The sequence below is a fragment of the Diabrotica undecimpunctata genome, chromosome 5 (genome assembly GCF_040954645.1).
Source record: "Diabrotica undecimpunctata isolate CICGRU chromosome 5, icDiaUnde3, whole genome shotgun sequence".
Taxonomy (NCBI): domain Eukaryota; kingdom Metazoa; phylum Arthropoda; class Insecta; order Coleoptera; family Chrysomelidae; genus Diabrotica; species Diabrotica undecimpunctata.
Genome location: NC_092807.1, coordinates 90,595,326 through 90,619,742, shown reverse-complemented (window position 1 = coordinate 90,619,742; position 24,417 = coordinate 90,595,326).

The following is a 24,417-nucleotide window of genomic DNA, read 5'->3' as shown; positions in this document are numbered from 1 at the left end:
TGGTCGGATGAGGGAATGACTGTGACAGTTGTGACAAGTGTCTGACTAGATAACTTCAGCGTGGGACGATGTGAGTGAAACAACTTTGCGAAATTCATGCCGAGAGCTTGTTCAAATTAAAGCGAAAAGTGATGGAAAAGATAATAATAACTGTATTGTTGAAATAGTAGACCTCGCTAATCAGTTACCAACGGAACTGCCGATAACTGATGAAGACGTCAACAAGTAGATTATGCAAGATCAGCAACTGGAACTGACTGATTATGCAATCGCCGACATGGTTATTAACCCACACAAAGTCACTGAATATGTAAAAGATTACTGATTACATATAGACTTCTATTTATTATTTTATTTTTAAATATAAGTTTTTTTATTTCTTGGGTTTGTCGGTCTATTGTAAATAAAAATACTTAACTACTGCATGAACGTTTCGATTATTTGCTATTTTCAATAAGCACTTTATTTTATAAATATTACATTAGACAATTACAATTATATTTCATATATTCACTCTTTAGAAGTTTAACATGGATTAAAATTTAAAAACAACTTATTTATTAAATTGTAATACATATTGGAAAGATCTTTGATGTCAATCTTATTAAAGATAGAATTTAGATATCTTTTAACTAAATCATCTCCAATAAGCATCTGTTGTAATTTTGTTCTTTTTCCAAAATCTGTACATTTTCAAAATCAAAGAAATGGCTATTTTCTAGATAATGTTTGGCTATGGCTCTTGTGTTTAATCTGTTGGTTTGTACACTATGTTTGTGTACAACAACCCGTCTATGCAGGTTTTGGTGTGTTTACCCAATATATGTTGAATTTCAGTATTTAAAATTTATTTTATAAATAACTTTTGATTGATGATCTTCATTAACCTTAGGTTTAAATTTTAAAAAATATTTTCCAGGTATTTTGATGATTTATATCCAATAATATCATATTTTGACAAAATTTTTTACATTTGTTCAGAAATTACATTAATGTATGGTAAGGATAGGTATATGGTTTTTTTATGATTTAGTGGCGTTATCCAGATTTAGTCATACGGCTCATACTCCCTCTATATCAAAAGGATTGAGCTTTGGTGGGACTATTTCCGTGTTATCGAGCCCTAGGTGATTTGGTATGCTGGAGTATCTCCTAATTTTCGTACACATCTGGAAGTCGCGAGGAGTACAGCTTTCTGCATGGCCTTATAAAGATGTTCGTTTAGACCCAGCTGTTTCATGTTCGCTAGGAGGGTTTTGGGAATAATCTCCAGTAGTAGATAGAATAATAGGTACTGTCTGGGTACTTTCCATTCCCCGCTGTCTCCTGATTTGTATTTCCAGATCTCTACACTTGGCGTTCTTCTCATTGCATTTAACACGCAAATTATTGCTGTTAGGTATCGCCACATCAATAAGTGTTGTTTGCCTTGTAAGTTTATTCTAGTTTGAGATCCGATCTATTACACAATACGGTCCCAGTATAACTTGTAGTTGTCACTTTTAATGTCAATTTTGTCAGGGACGTATTGATAGTAAGGAAGATGGTCAGTTAGGAGAAGTCCCAGTTTCTCAGCTAGTTCTTGGTGGATAATCTTTCCTACTAAGTCATGGCGTTCTTTATAATCAGTACTGACAAACGCCTGGCAGCTATGTCGTCATTTGTCATTTTGGACTTGAGGATCTTTAACAATATATTTCAGGTAATTTTTATTTGAATAATCTGATCCTGAATGGCAAGTAGGAAACCCTCAGTCTTGAGAAACATCTTTTCTGATGTCAACCAATAGTTTGACGCTGTATTGTCGACATATTCTTGGATGATCTCATTCAGATGTCGCCCATGCAGAGGTTTACTTATCCAGGTACGCATTTTTTTCTGCTTACTCAGGTGGTTTATATGCATTTCTTGTTCCCTTAGTTTAAGCGGCGTTGTATCCTCTACTTGCTACAAAATTGCTACAAATTGCTTGATGTATAGTAAATGTCTCAGCCTGTACCTGAAAATAAGTTCTTAAATTGACAATCTGTTTATCCAGTTGCTCACTTATGTCCATAAGTCTTCTTCCCCCTTGATATCTCGGTAATGTTCTTTTCTCTACTGCACTGCGTGGATAGTGTTTTTGCGTCTTTGTAAGACGTGTTCTTACTTTTCGCTGGACACTTTCTATATCTATTTTTGACCACTTGATAATATCAAATTAGTAGCCAAGTGCGGATCAGGCGTACGTATTTAATGCCTTAAACAAATTTTTGCTATTAAGATATGACCGATTTAGCTGTCTTACTCTTCGCACAGAAGTTAGTTCGGTCTTCATTAATTTATGGTCAATTTTTCACACTTCTACTCCGACATGTTTGTATATATTATTTTCACCAATTGCTTCGATATTTTGGCCATCTTGCATATCGAAACCTTCGGGCTCAACCTTTCCTCTGACTATATTTAGTATACGGCACTTGTCTAGTCCTTATGAGGCAAACACCAGTAGGAAGAAGGTCAAAGGGAGGACCCAAACTTAGATACATGGAACAAGTGGAACAAGATCTGAAAACACTTAAGATTACCAACTGGAAAAACAAAGCAAGGAACAGAACAGAATGGCGAAAAATCCTAGAACAAGCTAGGACCCAGAAAGGGTTGTCGAGCTACTGATGATGATGACTTGTCTAGTCCAAAGTGCATACTAATATTATTTGAAAGTCTTCTTCCCCCTTGATATCTCGGTAATGTTCTTTTCTCTACTGCACTGCGTGGATAGTGTTTTTGCGTCTTTGTAAGACGTGTTCTTACTTTTCGCTGGACACTTTCTAGATCTATTTTTGACCACTTGATAATATCAAATTAGTAGCCAAGTGCGGATCAGGCGTACGTATTTAATGCCTTAAACAACTTTTTGTTATTAAGATATGACCGATTTAGCTGTCTTACTCTTCGCACAGAAGTTAGTTCGGTCTTCATTAATTTATGGTCAATTTTTCACACTTCTACTCCGACATGTTTGTATATATCATTTTCACCAATTGCTTCGATATTTTGGCCATCTTGCATATCGAAACCTTTGGGCTCAACCTTTCCTCTGACTATATTTAGTATACGGCACTTGTCTAGTCCTTATGAGGCAAACACCAGTAGGAAGAAGGTCAAAGGGAGGACCCAAACTTAGATACATGGAACAAGTGGAACAAGATCTGAAAACACTTAAGATTACCAACTGGAAAAACAAAGCAAGGAACAGAACAGAATGGCGAAAAATCCTAGAACAAGCCAGGACCCAGAAAGGGTTGTCGAGCTACTGATGATGATGACTTGTCTAGTCCAAAGTGCATACTAATATTATTTGAAAGGGTTTATACAGTTTTTAGCATCTGATCTAAGTGGTTGCGAGTGGAAGCCATTAATTTCAAATCATCCATATACAACAAATGATTAAACTTCGCCACAACAGTATTGTTATTTCTGATGCTAAAACCAGTCAGTGGAGTTCAGTAGCTGAGATAGTAGGTTCATTGCTAGACACAACCAAAGTGAACTCAACGAGTGCCCCTGGAAAAGGCCGCGGTTGATTGGGATATCTTTAGTTTCGATATTAGTTTCACCAGGTATTTGATGGTGAATTTTAGACTTCCACTCCGTCATTAGATATCTTACATAAGTCACTATATTATTATCGACTTTATTATATTTTAAATATATCTATAGGCCAATCATGAGACGCTGAGTCAAAGGCCTTCTTGTAGTCAATGTAGGCAATAGAAAGGTTTCTTTTTATTTAATTTTATATTGATTTCATCTAGATTTAGCCATACGGCTCACACTCCCTTAAAGGGGAAAATTAACTCATCCCAGATACCTACGGTATCAAAAGTATTAAGGTCTGGTGGGACTCTTTTCGTGTTATCGAGCCCTAGGTGACTTTTCGTACACATCGGGATGTTGAGAGTAATACAGCTTTCTGCATGGTCTTGTAGAGATGCTTATTCAGAGCTAGCTTTTTATATTTTCGAGGAGGTTTTTCGGAATGACTCCAGTAATAGAGAGAATAATAGGTATTGTCTGGATACTTTCCATTCTCCACTGTCTTCGTATTTGAATTTCGAGATGCCTGTACTTAGCGAGCTTTTCGTTCTGTTTAACACGGAGGTTATTGTTGTTGTTGTTGGGATTCGCTTTAATTTTATTATTATTATTGCTAGGTAAGTTTTGGGCTTGTTTTGGATTAGTATTAGAATTAAATTGATTTCTGGTAATAAAACTCCTTTTTTTAATTAGATGGTTGTAAAATTCTGGTTGGTGGATAATTATTTTTTAAAGATACCTTTAACTTTTATCAGATCTGCAGAATGGCATTGAGAGCTAGATAGCTTAATCGTCTGTCAGTAATACTAAATACAATATTTCATTTATTTGCTATGGGTGTGTTGGTATTAAAATTTAGATTTAATGCGAGAATAATATAACATAAATAAGAAAAAAAAAAATCATTGGCGAAACTCGCAACTCAGTAGAAAAGAAAATAGATGAAGGTCCTTTTCTAATTCTTTTCTAACTTGGCTGGATCAGACTGAGAACGACCGAATAGTCAGAAATGCGTATTTACGGTTGCCTTCCACCTTTACCTATTTTCTTATCTCTTTCTTATATATATATATATATATATATATATATATATATATATATATATATACATAATATATCAATATATAATATTACCTTTAAAATGTATATAGTTAATTGTATAAGAAGAGAACGGTAATAAATTCCACTAACAATAACAATCCGACCTAGATTTGCTGCTACTGTATTCGGCAATTTTCATAATTTATCCAGAATGTATTAATTAGATTGACTAATTACAACTACTTGATTTCGTGCCACCCCTTATTCGAGAAGCTCTAGGTGGAAGGCTGTTCCGTTAATAAATCTATCGAGAACGACTGTCAGTAGGTTCGAGCTTCAAAGGAAATTATTTTGACGTGTGAATATTGCTTTATGTCACGGGTTATCATTGCGTATAGCGAGACTTAGATTGTTGCGACGTGATTAAGAGAGTGATAATCGTTTTGGTTGAAACTAATTTATTTCTCAAAGCAAAAAGGTTTCGTTGTCGACTAAAATTACTAATGGCGTGATTTAAAACATAAATCTCACATGCGTGATTGTTAAATATTGCTGGAAGTTTATAGTAATTACAGTAAAGGAAGACTTTTAGTTGTTAAAATAATATGAAGTCGTATCACAAAAAAAATTAATTGATTTTATGAAGTGAATTAATATACAGTAAAGGGAAAAATTATGAAATAAATTCATTTACGCTACAGAATAGGGAACTTTTGAACAACAATAACTACTCCTGAGTTTATTTACCATTACCAACTGTGCTACTTTTATACCGTTGTTGCTGATAATGTCATATAACTATGCTTACCAAAATATTCTGCATATATTGACTCTTTTCCCAACGTGACGTTCATATTACGCAGGACTGTAGCTGCAACTCCCTTTTGCACTGTTTCTCAGTCTACTTGTAGTTGGTCGTAGAATTGATAAGTTACTAGTTTATTTACTATTTCTGTTGGGGCATGGATATTATTGATTTGTAATATTATGAAATATATCCCTTTTTTAATCGTATTTTACATATTCTTTTATTAAGTGGAATGAAACCCAAAATCCACCTGTGGCATTTATGGTTTACAATAAACACACTCGAAATTTTTCTTGTCTTTTTGCTCCACTAGTATAAACTGTAGTCTTTTTATTTATGCGTCCATTCTCTTTAAATCTAATTTCTTAAAGAGCAGTTATGTCCACTTCGTATTTCTGTAGTTCCTAAGCAATACTTTGCATTTTGCCTGCTTACAGGGTATGGACATTTTAGGTTCACAATCGAAATTTCATCATTAAGTCTCTATTTCGTAGGTTTGGTTGTTGTCCGTTAGTTAATTTGGTTTGTACGTTGTTTATAGCCTTTTTAATAGCTTAGTTTAGGTTAAATATTTGACAGGCGTATTGCATGTTCAGTCAGTGGTTGGGCAATACAGGAATTAGGGTTTAGGATAGCAGGAGAGCTGCTTCATTTAGTCACCTTTTACGACAAGAAAGAGTAACTGTGATGATATTCTTATTTAGTGGCCCGTGCCCCATATGGGCCTTACTCATCTGACACTAATAAGTATGTTGACAGAGATAATGTTGAACAAAAATTCAACTCTATTTACGCTAATACATGCCTAATAAACCACACAAAATGACAATTAAATTAATTGTCCTATACAATTTCTACGGATCTATAGCTACTCTTACAGATTCGCAATTTACAATGGAGCTGGTAGTAATGTTATCCCACCCGAAAATTGAAAATTTTGATCTTTGTGCAGCGTAAAATATATTTATTTATTTGACCCAGTCTATCCCTAATTTCAAAAACTGCATTATCTACTTCGCTAATCTTTACACATTGTTCTCACTGCTAGTGTTACTTGCACAGTCGTCACTTCGCGCAAGGGATGTTTATACATTGGAATCTATTTAAGCCAATCAAATTAGTACCTGTAAATTAATAGCTGATAAAGATAAGCAACTAGCCATAGAAGAAATGGGATCTACTGTGAAGTACATGGGGATGGTAGGTGGTATTGAGGAATGCAAAAAGCGTCTAGGTTTCACTTATGTAAAACAACAGCCATTCAGAGTATCATTTTGTCAACAATAAACAAACAAAGCAGTTCGTTATGATAGAAAAATAAGTGCTACAATTACCTAAACTGTTCACAGATCATTAAGTATACAACAGTCATATGGGTGATGTAGATTTTATGGACGGCCTTGGAGACAGATACCGAATGATACTCAATCATATACAGAATAAAAAACTCACTTCCCATTCATAGATCACTATTGTTCATATTTTTATTTTTTGTATAATTTTGTTGTCTTATTTGTTTGTTGAGCTACGTTCTTGTTTTATCAATAAAAATCATTCTTTTAGTTATTCTATTTAAACTATATCTGTTTAAATTTTCTGCACTTAAACCAATATAACTGTCCAGAGACGGTCTACTTTCTTTCTCATCTGTAGGTCGAACTATAATAGATAATATTAAAAAATAGATACGAAATTCATTTCTGTTATCATCCAAATTTTCCTTATGAGAAATTTTCAGATATTGATATACTCTTGATTTCAGATATACTTTTTTTTAAGATCTCATTGTTCGAGTATGATTAAGTGGCGGTCATTAGCAAATATGAATATTTTGCTTTTAATTGCATGCAAAACTTGTCATTATAAAGCGATGATTAAAAAAATTAACCTTGTAGGTACCCTAAACTGTCGACACGTCAGATATTTATTTTACAATGCACAATAAAACTTACACCTTATATATCGTAAAGGAAAATATGCAATTCTCTCAAACACAAATTTCCATGCCAGCGGCCAATTTTCAGTTATTTTCCGCAACAATAATTTAACTCCCAGCTAACACTACATGTTACAAATTACACTTACCGTGCTCAATGTACCACCAGCCCTGCGTGACAAAATGTTCAAAATGTAATTTTCTAATCGATTGCCGGTGTACCCATTCGAAACTAAATATTTCGATCTTTCGGTTGTGTCGCTAGTGCCCGATGGGGAATACGAATACAGCGGAAAGGGTCCCGAACACGTAAAAACGATTTTAGTGACTAAAATGCTCCGTGGAGTTGAATTAGGAAAGAAGTTGTCAGCGGGAAATGATCCTGGAGAACGAAAGAATTTTGAGTGTAGTCATTGAGAGATCGCCAAATTTTGAGATAAACGAATAAAGACTAATATTGAAGTAAGAAAGTGATACGAGTATGATTTAAAATATTTTTTATGAAAACCCAAGTGTTTCAAATCCTTTTTAAAGCTTCAATCTTCTATTTTTTACATTGGCAATAAAAAGATAAAAAACATTCGCATCAAACACATTAATTGTTTCTTGATACGTCATGAAACTTTAACTCTGTTATATTTAATAGTGCGGTAAAAAATCATTTAGTGCCAAATCAGGGCTGAATGTAGTCTGTTATCAGTAGTGTATCTAAATTCATTCTAGAGCAGAATGTGATGGTCAATTTGATAACCAGAAAGTTACCAAAATAAAAGCTAACAATTTGTCGTTATATTTACGTCGTCCTAGTTTATACCGAAGATAAATACATAGTAATCGTCAAAATAAATACATAGTACTAAAAGTTAACATTGTAATTATTTTTTAGTTTACATAATTGGCATGTTTCAAATGTGCACCACTGCGGCGCAAACAAGCTTCATAACGATTTTGCAGATTTTTCAACATATTTACAAAGAGTGGTCGCAGCAATGGTTGAAAACAGATTATTACCTATTATCGTAGTCCTCCAATATCTGGTGGTGAAACTTTTGAATTAAATACTGACAAAAGTATGTTTCATATGTATTCATCAGGTGTTTTCAGATCAGGTGAGTAAGCTGCGTACTCGAAATCTGTTCCCCGAGAAAGGTAGGAAGCGTATAGCTGTATGGTTCATTGCGCCATCTTGTTGAAACTATTGACTGTGCATCTGCAGATTTAATGCGTGGCAAAATTTTTGTTAAAACTTTAACAAAACGTTTAATAATGTTTTCTTTGTAACGCTGTTGTTTAACAGTAACTGAATGCTCGTTCTCATTTTCAACAAAATAAGAACCAATTGCATGTGCAGACATTGCATACCAAATGCCAACTCTTTCACTTTGGACTTATTTCTCTATAATGATATTTAAGCGTTCAAGTCCAAGAAATTTAGTTATTTGTCTATTAATATAATACTTAAGGTAAATGGTACTTTAGGCCAATAACCACACTTTTTTTAAGAAATCGGGATCTTCGTACACTAGACTCAAGGCTCAACTACAGTAAAATCCTTTTGTATGTTTATTTGCAACGTTTAGTTCTTGTCAAATTTTATTGCGGTAAATTTCGTGCCGTTGTCAAGCTTTAAGCTTGTTCTTTCTTATCTTGCAAAAGAGCTATTAGAAGTGCTGTTATCCGACAATTCTCTTTAGTTTGCAGAATAGTTTTTTTTCCTTTTCTGTATAAGAAAGTTTTATTGCTCCTTTTTATTGCTCTTGTATCTTACATTCATTTATACATCTATTAAATAATCGTGTTAAATGTACCATTAACTGGTTATCTCCATATCTTTTGTTATTATTTCACCTGTTCCTGAAACTTCACCATTTTTCGTAGCAGTTACAACTGTGTATATTTCTTTTGTAAATATTCCCCAGTCAACATAATGTTCTAATGCATTCTGCAACGTTGTCTTGTACAAATTTTTTACTTTTTGTCAACAGATTTTAATAAAAAAGGTTCCAATATTGTATTGAAATAGCACTGATCATCTGGTCTGTACGGTTAGTTATTATCTTTATTAATGATCTTCATACTTCAGTGAACTACGAACATCTTACTTAGTTTTCTATGCAGATACTATTTATGCAGTGCTGTTCCCACACTAAATGTTTATTATTTCTAACCTTTTGTTTTACCCGTCTTTACTTTCTTTATAATTATTTCATGTTGTTTTTGTTTTCAGGTTTACCTCTGTGTGATTTTTTTACCATATCCTTTATATTGAATATTAAAATGGGAATAAGCGTAGACTTTTCTGTCAATCAAAGAAATGTACTTATTCTTCCTTAACAACCTAACGAAAAAAAACCTGCTTCTATTCCTAAATATTCCCTTTTCTTTAGCGTTATTACACCAACCATTTATGTTTTCAATCCGTGTAGATTATATTGGTTATCATGCAGTAAGAATTATATAAGAAACAGAAAATCGCATTGTAATTGATAAAATAGGACAAGAACAAACGGAATGGTTACTATTCCAGTAAATGCCCGTTTTGGAATGTAATTTTTTTCGTCACGGAGGATTTGCTTAAAAATTTCGATTTAAGTTCCTCTAATCTATACCAGTTTTACTGGTTCAAAGTGCTTATTTTTAAAAAAACTTTTTTTTTTTAAAAAGAAATTCTTTTTTGTTAATAATTTAAAAAGTATTACATAACGGACCGAGAAATAAAACAAACGCAGAACAGGAACACAAGCACATTTAAAGATAATAACACAAACAGAATGAAAAACAAATTAAAGTATAACTTAAACACTGAAAACAACAAAACAATTTTGAAAATGGCATCATGGAATGTAAGAGGTATAAATGGGAAAGAAATAGAACTGGGGGAAGAAATTAGAGATAGGAGCATTAAAATTGTAGCCATAACAGAGACAAAGAAAAAACGAAGAGGATCAATAATATTAGAAAACGGAATGTTACTAATATACAGTGGGGTGGAAGAAACGAAGAGAGTTTAGGCAGGAATATCGTACATAATAAAGAAGGACAGTAACAACAAAGTAAAAAATTGAATATATTACAACGAACGTATACTAAAAGTAGACATAGATATGGATACAGAGGAAACCAACACAAACCTAATCATATGCTATGGACCAGATAAAGACGCAACAGAAAACGAAAAGAATTAGTTCTGGGACAAATTACAAGTGATAAATGATTGTACAGAGAAAATTGTGATCACAGGAGATATGAACAGTAGAGTGGGGAAAGAAGCAGAAAAATGGAACAATGCCATCGGACCTTATGGGGGGGAAAAAACAAACAAAAATTGAAAATTACTACTCAAATTCTGTCTAGACAATAACCTGGTGATTATAAACACAGACTTCCAACATAATAGGATACACAAGATCACAAGAGAAGTCAAATCAAGAGACGAACAATCAATTATAGACTATACCATGGTGCAAACAATAGAGAAGAGCTGGATAAGAGACGTAAGGATGAAAACAAGGTATAAAATTGGTAGTGACCACTATCTACTAGAAACCACATTCAAAACCAAAAGAAAAGAAATAAAAAGAAATGAGAACATAAACAGAAAACACAAAGAAATAATAAAAATTTACAAACTAAGGGAAGAAACAACGAAAATAAGATACTCAGAAGGGATAGAGAAAGAGATGGACTATGAATATGAAATAACAGAAACAATAGAAGAAGAATAGTGAAAATTTAAAAATGTTATGATAAAAATAGCTAAATCAATATGTGGAACTACAAGAAATAACAACAGAGGGAAACGAACATCTTAGTGGAACGATGAAGTGAAAAGGGAAATGGAAGTAAAGAAGAAATTATAGAAAGGATACATACAAAACAAAGCACAACAAAAATATGAAAATTATAAGAGACAAAGAAAAAAAGTTAAAGAGATAGCTAAGAAAGAGAAAAAGAAAAGTTGGGTAAAATTCGGAGAAAAAATGAAAGGAAACAGCACAGAAAACGAAAAATTATTTTATAGAACACTAAAAAACCTAAGAAGCAACAAAGAAACGAAACTGAATCAAATAATGAACAAGGATGGAACAATATTAAACGACAATAATACAATAATGGAAAGATGGAGGGAACATTTCCAGCTGATACTAAATGGAAATCAAGCGAATACAATGCAGAAGGAAAGCCTCATCAAGAGAGTATCCATGAGAAACACGGAAAATCCAGAAACTATAAAAAAAGAAGAATTGGAAGAAGCAATAAGAAAGATAAAGATTGGGAAAGCACCAGAAAGCGATGAAGTAGCACCAGCAATGATGAAATATATAGGAGTAAAAGCAAAAGAAAAATTGTTATACATATATAACCTAATATGGAAGAGAAAAGTTATACCCAGAGAATTGACATATGCAGTAATTATACCTATATACAAGAAAAGAAACACAAGAGACTGTAAGAACTATAGATGTATATCACTACTATGTGTAGCAGCAAAGGTATACGCATTCGGCTCAGTCAGAAGAGAAGATATATGGGAAAGCCTAAAGAAGAAGCAAGTAAGTGAAGAAATGATAGAAGAAACAAGGAGTGTATACAAGAAAACAACAAATACAGTAATAATGTTAAATATACAGTCAGAACTGAAACAGCAGAAAAACTGAAATATAACTTAGAGAAATGGAACCTAGAAGCAAGCAAATACAACTTAAACGTAAACAAAGAGAAGACTCAGGTAACATAAATATCAAGGAAACAAGGGACGTAAGATCAAATAGAAGTAATGATAGAACAACAAAAATTAATACAGACAAATTCATACAAATACTTAGGAACAGTAATCAACAACAAAGTAGACATCGAGGACGATCTTAACTACAGAATGGAAAACACAGGAAAACTATTCCAAGCACTAAATAGAGGATTCCTTAATGACAAAGAAATATGAACAAAGACCAAGATGACAATATACAAAACAATATATAGACCTACAGTGACATATGGAGCAGAAAATTGGATATTAAACAAAAGACATCAGAGCAGAATTCAGGCAGCAGAGATGAAATAGATCAGAAGAACGATGGGAGTAAAACAAAATAGAATCAGAAATAAAGAAATAAGAGAAAGACTCAAAATCAAACCGATAATCGACTCAATCAAGGAGAAAAAATTGACATGGTTCGGGCATCTAACCCGGATGGACAATAATAGACAAGTTAAAAGAGTGTGGGACGCCAAACCAATAGGGAAGAACAGAAGAAGAAGACCCATTAAAGAATGGAACAGTGACATCTCGCAGATACTACAGAGTAAGGGTAAGACTTGGTAGGAAGCAACACAGATAGCACCCAATATGAAGGAATGAAGAAAGTTCGTTAAGAGCTAGGACACCTCAGAAGATTGTAAAATATTGTAATTTAGTGAATTGTATTATAAACGGCCCAACATCGAAAGGTACAAATGGATCTACTGATTAAGTGAGTAAGTAAAAAGTATTAGTGATAAAAAAAATTTTAAACATTAAAAAAATTTAGGTTTTGCTTTTCTGAATATTTTGGCTTTTTGTATTTTTGTAAGATACAAATTGGTTAAGATATGGTTGTTTAAAGTTAGCAGACATTCGTTATTAGTGACTTGACAAGCCCTTTTAACTACAACCCTTTCAAAGATAAGATTTTAAAAATAATTCATTTAAATAATCTTATTGCTCTTAAAAAACCTCAAAATGATTTAAGTACTTCGTAGCTTAAATACTAACCAAGTTATGAGTAAAAAATCACATATTTTGGGAGATATCAAAACGAGTATACTGTAGCATTGTAACATACACATAAGTGCTTTTAAGGTACAGAATCCTTATCTTTCACCCATCTTATAAACCAATAAGGGGTTTTCAATATTGTTCTAAGGCTATTTTCTTGTGGCATTTCAAAGTAATTATTATTTTAATAAGGGTTAAGTTGAACTAAAATAAATTAATAACATTTTGATTAAAAAAATTATTGCATTTATAGTTTCAATGAAAAAAAAATACTACAAATATTGGAATTTCTTCGCAAGACGTGATTTTATTGAGGGAAAAATTATGTGGTAAAAAATTAAAACAGTTAGTATAAATTTAATGTCACTGTATAAATAAATAATTACAAATTGGTTGAATTTACAATTACTTGTTTTTTTTTCTAATAGGGGTCGTTTTCACCATTAAAAAATAAAAGCAACTAAGGGTATAAGTCCAATTATGCAGTAAAGGGTAAGCATAACTTAAATCCTAATTTCCATGCAAATTAGTGAAGACAAGGAAAGTTACAAAGTATCACCATATTTTACGTTCTTAGAAATTCGAATAAAGAAACGCAAGCTGGAATACTTCGGTCACATTATGAGACACCCTGAAAAATATAATCTTTTACATCTGATCATTCAGGGAAAGATCCAAGGTAATCGTAGTCCTGGTAGAAGAAGAACATCATGGCTGAAAAATCTAAGGCAATGGTATGGAAAATCAACTACATCGTTATTTAGAGCTGCTGTCAATAAAGTCACGATAGCGAATATGGTAGCCAACATGATATCCAACGATCGATAATGGTCATGGAACTAGAAGAAAAAGAAAATCGATAAGGAAGCATAAAATATGAAAATTACAACATTTGGTACCTAAACAAAATAAAACAGACATGGTGTAAAAATATATACTACTATGACTCGCACAAGTCTGATACAAAATACATATGGTCGTGATCGAAATGCTTAACATCGTTAAGGAAAGAACAATTAGAGGAAGTGAATTCAACATTATCAAACGTTTTTGTAGGTTCAGGGGCGTTAAGGTACAAAAAGAAAATAATATATCTGGGTAAAAAGCATAAGCATTTGATTGTAGTATTAATAAGGTAAGCAGCATGACTATCAAAAGAAGTAAACTTGAGTTCTTAGGCCATGCAATAAGATACTAAAGATAATCATTATTGCAGGTTGTTAAAACATTCGAAAAAAACGAAATGTGGGTGCACGAAGAATATGATGCAAAATGTGGGAAGGCGAAGAATATCATGGGTTATGAACATGAGGGAATGGTTTGAATGCAGTAGTGCAGAACTATTTAGAGTGGCAGTCATAGCCATGATGATTTCCAACCTTCGATAGAAAATGTAAGTTAAAGAAAAATAAGAAGAAATCACCACGAATAAAAAAAAATCGAAAACGGCACTTTACAAATGATTTAAAAACTACAGACATCAGTCAATATGCGGCTAAACACAAGGCACAAGAAGTAGAATGTATGTAGGGAATCACCAAAATTCCTATCATACACAAGATTCTGAAGTAGACAGGATGCTAACTGCACAGTTTTCACTGTATATTTACAAATATCTAAATCCTACAAAAAAAATTAAACTTAATTTTTAAATTAAAATAATTTGAAATGCAATTAAAGCAATTTTCTCACTTGTTTTCAAAAAAAGGTAGCATCGCTTTGGTTTGACGACCAATTCATTCTGTATTGCACTTAGACGTTACAGCTACATTTTAGAAATAAAACATACTTGAAATTAAAACTCTTTTGTTTTGTGGAAGAATGGAATAAAAGGATGATAATTTGTTTTGCGGACAGTTGTAAAATACAAAAGCGTTCTGCATACAAAAGGATATGTCATTTCACTTCTAGTCGAGAAATTGTGGAGCATAGGTATGGTAATTTTTTTCTCTAATTTAGTTTTTAACATAAAACAAAACATCAACAGTAAACTGCTTTAATTTGTTTACTTGAACTATGATGTATGAATGAATTTTATAATTGTCAAAATACACTGATCCAAGGAATTAACATACCCATTAATATTTTTATAAAATTATCGTCAATTTAAAAAAAAAATGTAAAATTATTTAATTAATTTCGAAATTCCTTTTAACTACAATTAACATTGAAAATTGTCGTTTGAATTTTTATCTTTGAGATATGTTATTCTTGCAAAACTAATACCCATCTGGGCGTGATTACGTAGTCAATGATTTTTTTAAATAAGGGTAGTGGTTGTGTGATAGCTCATTTAAAATGTTATTTAATTCTCTATTCAGTGATATATACAATATTAATAATATTAACTATTTATACAGGGTGGCCTTTAATTAAAATAATTTACAAAACAAGAAGTATGTATGTAATCTATTTGATACATAAAACATTTTAGTGTACCGCAGTCAGAAAACAAATAAAAAATTTTTACTTGGCAAATAATACGATAAAAATCTGAGAAGATAGGATTTACTCAAAGAGATTCTTTGTAACAAAAAAATAGATAATAGCGATCTGAGAATAATTTCTGAATTTATATTAGAATCAGGGAGCAAATATAAAAATTGGAGGAGTTTCAGACGTAACAAAAATAATACGGGTAGTAAGACAGGGATGTATATTGGCGCCTCTAGTGTTTAACGTCTACACGCGTTTCACATTTTTGTCAGGAAGATTTATCAAGCAAAATAAAGATATAAACGGTAATGTGGAAGCAATTAATACCAAGAAAACTAAGTATATGATCTTTATTCAAAATTCATTTCATTATATAAACATTACTATAAATAACACCCCCATTCAAAAGCTGAATAACTACAAATACCTGGCAGCTATGATAAACTGGGTAAAAAAACACAATATCAACATGAAAGGACATATTGAAATTGCTAGTTCCATTTTCATTTATATCGCCATCATCCTCATCATCATTCTCAGCGTATTCTACCGATATTGGTACAGCCTCTCCTACACAGCGTAATACCCATGCCCACGATTGTCCAATAGTGGTTTTTCTATGCCATGTTGTACCGACTTGTTTTCTTATGTCATAGTCCCATCTTAAATTTGGAGGTCTTTTTGGTCTCTTGACGCCTCTTGGATACCACAATGTAATTCTAGTGTATCATCTATCAGTTGTTCTTGTTGCTACATATCCCGCCCACTGCCATTTTAACGGTTTTATTTATGTGGATTACATTAGTGAGCTTGGTTTTTTGTCCGATCCATTCTAGTCTTTTTCGATTTCTCTTTGTTAAACGTAGTATGTATCGCTCCATTGACCTTTGGGTGACTTTGGGTTTTACTATTATCTATTTCTTTAATGTTCAAGTTTCGCAACCGTATATCACGATTGGTAGTATACACTTATCGAATGCTATTTTCTTCAAGTGGAGTGGCAACTCTGATTTGTTTTATTTCTCTATATGTTTCTGGAAGTAAGAAGCCAGATTTATGTATTAATTGACCTAGGTGTACATAATTGTCTACTGTCTCAAGTGCAGTGTTGTTTATTATTACATCTTTGACATCCACTAGTTCGTTGTACATGGTTTTTGTGTTTGTCAGTTCATTGCTAGCTGCATTTAGGTAGCTTATAAGCTCTTGTAGTTCTACAGAATTATTAGCAACTAGAACGACTGCAAATCTAGGATCGATGAGTTCTGGCAGTTTGATCTGGCATAAAATGACCTGTTTTGGTAGTGTGCAAACTAAATCAATCTTTCTGCTATTTTATTTCTCCTTCATACTTTCCCATGACTTATTTCTTGCCATTTCTCTTTCCCACTTTGGCTTTAAAGTAACCAATTAACTACTTAAAGTAACTTTTTGCATTAGTTATGTTACTGTAGAGTTTCTCTATTTCTTCGTTAGTGTGAGAAAGCATTGGGGATTATACTTGTATAATTTGTATTTTGTTTCTCTTTAATAGTTGTAACCTTCAACTACTCTATTGAGATAGTAGTTATTTCTATTACTTTTCGTTTCCATTATTTGTTGATCAGGAATCCAATACCGCCTGTTCTGTCGGTTCATCCTTCTCGATAGTAGAAGGTGTTTCCTGACGCCCATTTTAATAGCTGGTTATCTTTTCTTCCTAGTTCGCTGATTCCTATGACGCGTCAAATGATTTAGATTTCAAAGTCCCATTTTATATTATTAGGTTTTTTTTTTAGTTCTATAAGTCTGGATTGATTTGATAGCGGGCGGCAGTTATATGTCGCTATATAAAGCGTTGTTGTTTCATTTGGGTAGCGGTTTAAACCTCACAGGTTTTAAGCACCCTCTGTCCTCCTGGCTTGATCCCGAAATATACCCACTTCAGGGTTATTTGGGCCTACGGAGAATGAGAGCCATGATTTAAGTGTGTCTTTAACGTTCGGGGTTGTGTGACTTATCTTACCACGCTGCCTCAGTGCGGGTTGGTAAGGGTTCGATGATGTGTTCAGATTCTATGGCGCCGAAACTCTTTTTTTACCCTCCCCCTTCTGCTATAATACGTACTCCCATATCAAGCCATATATTGTTGGGAATGAATTGCGTAACATGTCTTTTTGTACGTAGGAGTACGGTTTCTGATACCTATACCAACGTGTAATCCTCTTTTACACAGATTTATATATTTATATATGAATATATATATATATATATATATATATATATATATATATATATATATATATATATATATATATATATATATATATATATATTTAGAGTTTATAAAAAGTGGTGGTAGTTAACATTTAAAACTTACATTGAAAATGTTCAGTTAGTCCTTGTGAACATTGTCATAAAATATGTTAAAAAACATTTAAAATTTTTAAATAAAAACATTACAACATAAAAGGGTATTTTTACAAATACAAACATCTAAAAACAACAAAAACTACAACTTCATGCCAAAGGCACCTCAAAGGAAAGAAGTAGAATAAAAAAATTCTTCTGCTCCTTTGTTAAAAATCTTGCTATCTTCTGTCACAAAACTTTAAAAAATACAATCAGCTAAGAAATGAAATCTGATCTCAGCTGCATGTAGGTTATTTGCGTATTTCCACATCTTTCTTACAGTTTATATAAGAGCTACAGTTATGGATGTAGCACATTTCTATAAAATTTCTCTTGAATTGGTTGTTATATATATAACAATTGTTATAGTTGGCAATGTGTCCAGTATTCTTAATATGTTGGCTAAAAGCTGTAATTGTAGGCTTCCTTACAACATCACTCTTATGCAAAGCTATTCTTTTTGATAGTTTCTGGCTGTTTTGACCGACATACACTTCCGAACAGAAACCACATAGAATAGAATACACTACTTTGAAGTTGTCCAGTTTTTTTAACTTTTTCTGTAAGGTAAGTGAAGTATGTCCCTAATATTTTGTACACTGAATTTGTTATCACTATGTTAAACTGTCTAAATAGGTTTGTGATCTGTGGGGATAAACCCTTGATGTAAGGCAATCTACCATAGAAAAGTTCTACTGATTCTCCTTCTAATGCTTGTCTTTGGTGTGTTTGGTGAGCAATTTGTTTAGCAGCATCTTGGGATAGTGATTTTTTTTAAGAATCTCATAAAGTAACTTGATGTTCTAATTGTAGTTAGAAGTGTGACACATTTTTTTATTCTGTTTTTCAGACCTTTGATGATGTTAATCTACTGTTTATCCAGATGATAAGAGTGAACAGGCACATATCTACCTGAGAATGTTTTCTTTCTGTACCAGTCCAACCTTATTCTATTATCCTAATGTCTGTTTACATTAGTGTCGAGAATTGGCACCATATTATTTTTCTCTGTTTCGACAGTAAATTGTATTGAGTTAACTAACTTTTCAATGTAAGTTTTATATGCTTACTTCTACCACTTGTACTAAACAAGTTTTCCATTTAGTTGCTGATGAATGTGACAGCCTGTCACCTAAAATTTCAAATTTTGAATAAAGTTCTTCCCCAAACTGGCTTATACCAACTTTAGCCAATCCTTTACCGAAAGTTATCTACCAAAGAAGTGTATTCTTAGCGTCGTTATACTATATATATACACTATATATATATATATATATATATATATATATATATATATATATATATATATATATATATATCTACGGCATTAAGTGAACTCCGCCCATGTTAAAATTCAGGTTCAATTGAGCTCCGTGGTCAAGTGGATACCGATATACGGAGCTCACTTGACAATTCCGTAATATTGGTTCAGTCGATTCATCAGCATGTAGAGTTTAATAATTTATCAAAATTTTTTGGAGCCCGTAAATACCCCTGTATCATAAATGTATATCGCTTAGTTCACGTGTATATATTATAGGGGTCGTTCAGATCTTCTTCATTGTATATTTGAACCATACGTTTATCGGTTTAACTAAGCTCTGAGAGTTTGGCAACTGTGCGATTATACCGTATATTTTCAACATATACCCTGAACGGTTTATATGGGCTCCTTATTTTTATCTACTGTTTGTAGACAGTGGAATGTCATACGCATAACACTGTGTAACAGAGGATATCATATTACCTGGTATAACTACGTACTAAAATGTAACTGGTTCTTTAAAAAACAGGTATGAAGATACAAAAGGATTTGGGTTTATTATTGAATGGAATGTTCGCTTGCATAGAAAATTTTATTTTTTCTGTATTTTTAAAGATGTTGTTTTTTCATTTAATATAATTTTATTTGTTCAATGCCGGACTTGATGTTTTTTTTAATTACAGAAATTTCGTAATATATTTTGTTTACGTGAGTGTCTTTGTACATTTTATGTAAGCATCTGATTAATAAAAACTACTTTTATTTTATTCAATCTTCTGCGATATATTGTATAAAACTTTTTTAATATTTTAGTTCTGGTCTTATTTGTGTACTACATGTGATATCTCGATAGAAGGTTATCTCAAAATAAATATGGTTAAGTGCTACAATAGATATTTTTGTGTTAAAATGGGTAGTAGTGTGCACAAAAAGAAAGAATGGTTAATTTGTCTAACAAGGTATATTTGGCAGCAGAAGCATATAGTACAAGCGTCTATGTTTTAAGGGCGGAAGGACGTGCGCCTCATTTTTAGCTGACAAGCTTGCGAAGAATATTATTTCTGGTCCTCAATTTACCTTTTAGTTTTAAACAATAATCTATGACTGACCCGGTGTGATACAAACTATTTTCAAGGAATTTATAGGAAGTCTACAGTTCAATGATTTTATGACAAGATTGGATGTTCAGTTTTGTGAAAACGTCTATGTTGAGGAAATTGAAGGAGCACCCACGAGTTTTTCAGGGGTTTTGGCTGAAAATTTATTCATAGTTTATTTTTATTGTGCAATAATAGGTGTCTCGTCTATATAATAGAAGTCCTAGTATCTACCGGTATGGATCGTTTGTTTGTGTAAATGTTATACAGTGTAGGTGCCTTTATGCTACCCCAAGCGAGACCGTTCTTCATCTGCTACTCTTACCAGTGAGTGATACAAAAAATATTCTCTTATGTTGGCATACGCAGACAATGTAAGTGAGCTTGTTATCTAAGGGGATATCATATAGTTTTTGGAGAAATATTCTGTAATTTAAGGTGTCTTAAATTGGTTGAAAAATACCACCCCTGATACCGGATATTTTTCGTACCCGTCTTTTTTTTTGCCAAGTTTAAGCAAGGTAACAACTTTGGCTTGTCTCTAAATTTTGGCTATCTCCATAATTTGAATACAGTTGTTCATCATGCGGATAAGCCATTGTAGAGTGTTTTTGGTCCAGGTTTCGTAATAAGCTTTGTGCTCAGATCCTCAATGTCGGTAGTTGTATTATTTTTCATTAAATATGTAGATGGTGGATCCAAGCTCAACATCGTTAAAAGGTTCTCTCGGCTGACTGGTTTTGTCCTTTCTTACTTTAAGTTATTCTTTGCTTCTTTTGCGACAGAAATAGCATGTCTATATCTATGATCTGGTTTTCAGCGATCAGCTATATACCAAATACCCTAGGTTAGACCCTATATGTGTTTCCTGCACTAGAGATAAGTTACATTCGTGTTTAGCTCATATGTCTGATAAGTTTAAGTAAAGTAAAGTTTCTTGATCTCTAGATATACCCTTAACAGTTATAGACATATGTTATTAGAATAGTTGGTTCTAAAAAGGACCAATTTGACAAAATCATATTAAAGGGGTGACTGAAGAATTAGCCGATTAATTAATTAATCATTACCCGGGGTATGCCCGATTGCGGTGATCTTATTAGTACTTCAATCTTCCTTAACGCGCGTTCTTTGAATCCCATAAGTAATGCCTAATCTTTTACTTTTTATTAAAAATTTAAATTTTACATGCCGTGTATTACTTTTTGACGATATTTCGAATCAGATTTGTATAGTAATAATTTTAGGTATTAAAGAGCCTCTTTGTGAAAAATAAATAAGTTTGTGATATCGGTCGCAACTCATATCTAGATAATAACAAAATAAACAGTTAAAATAAGTGTAAACAATTTCAACTACATATATCGGTGCCACTGTTCAGGTGATGGGTTTATCAGAGATTATCAAAGATTACATTTTAATTCAATGTTCTATTTACGTATTTTCAATATTAAAAAAGTAGGAAAAGACATGTTTATGCTTTTATTTTTTTAAATCTATTCTATTTTCTTTTTAGAGTTCCGTCTTTTTTGAACGACCTGTGTTCTTTTTTTAATTGGGCACTTGTCCAAAGCTATGACAAATACTCTTTCCTCTACTATTCTACATTAATATGACTGATTCATTATTTTCTCTAAACACTCTGTCCTCTGCTATTCTACATTAATATGACTGATTTATTTTATCTTTCTTGCAGCAATTTTAATGTTTATCCTGTGTATCTTCTTCTTCTTCTTCTTCTATTTATATAGACATGACTGTCATTTTTCAATGTGCCTCCAGTAAGTTGCCGTTCCATCGTTTTCGTGATCTTCCTACTGATCGTCTTCCTACGGGTTGACCGTCTCTTGCCATCTTTACTACTCTATTTGTTGTCATTCGGCTTATATGATCGTTCCATTCTACTCTTCTATTTCTTAACCAGTTCTTGATCTTCTCCATCTTGCATCTACGTCGTATATCTGTACTTTTAGCTCTGTCCCATAGTGGCTTACCATCAATTTTTCTAAGTGTTTTCATCTCTGCTGTTTCTAATATCCTTTTTGTCCTCTCTGTGTCAGGTCTTGTTTCTGCCGCGTATGTCATTGGTCTGATGACTGTTTTGTAAATTCTGCCTTTCGTTTCTTTCCCGATAGTTTTATTGCTTCATATTGTTTCATTTAGTCAGCCTGCGGCTCTGTTTGCTCTATTCACTGGATCTTCCACTTCAGTTTCGAGCTTTCCGTAGCTAGATAATGTGATGGCTAGATATTTAAACTCCATCACTTGTTCTATTATCTGACCTTTCAGCTCCAATTAACATCTTAGTAAATTTGCTGTTGTAACCATGAATTTTGTCTCTTTTGGGGAAATTAACATGTTAAATTTTCTGGCAGTTATATGAAATTGGTGCAGCACACGTTGTAAATCATCTTCATTTTGAAAGAGTAGTATTGCGTCGTTTGCACAGCAATTTTAATTTGTTTTTTTTCCATTTGGTATCTTTTTTTAGTTCTTACTTTTTTATTATTTCATCCATAATCAGGTTGAACAATAGAGGACTCAGGAAATATCCCTGCCTTATCCCATTGTCAGCTTTATTAGGGTCGGTTGGTTCTTCTTCTACTTTTACTTTTATTGTGTTATTTTGGTATATATTTTCGGTCGTTTTGATTTTTCCTAGAGGTATCTCTCTTGCGTACAATAAGTGGATAACGTTTTTTAATTTGTGTTTCTTTGTGTTTCTTCTGCATATCATTATTTCTTCTGTGTATTAAAAGTTAAATTTTGCTTATTAATAAGATTCCCTTAACGTGTTTATTAATTGTCTTGTTTCTGCAGTACGAATATATGTGTATCATGATAGATTGTAATGCATATTTCATTTGCGTTTGCCAATTACTTTTTCACTTCCTCAGCGATAGGTCTTTTTTTCCTCATCAATAACCTTATCTTATCCTCGCTCGATACAGGTATTCTAAGATATTTATATTTCACTATATGCTCTATCATTTGGTTTTTATCTCAAATTTGCACCTATGACGAAATTTATAATACATATCTAATATCTGGTGCTTTCATATGAAACTGTAATAAAACACTTGGTAGATAATATTTATTTGTTTTGAGTACACTTTTTTTAGAACCTAGTACATAAAGGAATAAATATTTGTCTGTTTAGTGTTTTCCAAGTCTGTAAAACATAAACAGGCTTAAATATTAGATTATACATTTATTAAGAATATTCAATATCGAAATTGAAGATTTTGTATCACAAAATATGAATAGGTTTTTACATTTTGTTTGACGTTTTAATCTTCTAATCGGAGTTCATTTTTCAAAAAACTATAAAATTGTGAGAACAAATTGCTATATAAATGTACGAGGCAATATTCTCATGCTGTGAGCTTTGCTGCTCTGTTACTTGTATAACGCTTAAGCTATTTTTAATTTTTTGTCAATATTTTTGAGGTGTGACCATGTTTAAGGTTAGTACGTTTGATTAAATGAAATTGATATTAATTTAATAGTTTCCATTTTATTAGTACTGATGGTATATAACTAGCATCTGTTGGTACTATATATCAATTTTAACATGTGGAAGTGAGAGCACTCTCTTGTTAGTATTTTCAGTGTAAATTATGTGGCAGCCGTAGCTCAGTGGCTGTGTTACTGGTTTAACAAGCTGGAGGGCCCGGGTTTGAATCCTGGCACCGACAAAATTTTCAATTTCTAATTTAACTGCGCTGCCACCGTGCTTCGGAGGGTACGTAAAGCCGTCGGTCCCGGCTACGAAAGTAGTCGTTAAGTCATGTTAGGGGCGCTTGCGCGACCTGAAAACCCTAACACTAGACCTTGGCCAGAAGGTTACACGAACTTACTTACTTACTAGTGTAAATTATGACGAAACCAGAAATAACCCATAATATTCCCCCCGTGTGATCTTAGTATTTCCATTGATTGAATAATATAGGGTCTCCAATATTTCAGTCAATGGTATGTCAGAGTGGTTTTTATTAATTTTTATATATATTTGCAATATGAAGAAGAAAGTTCAGTATAGGCAGTTAAACAGCTAACCTGTCAATTTAAAAGTAAGAGCAAGTACCAACTTGCTGAAAAGCATACCCA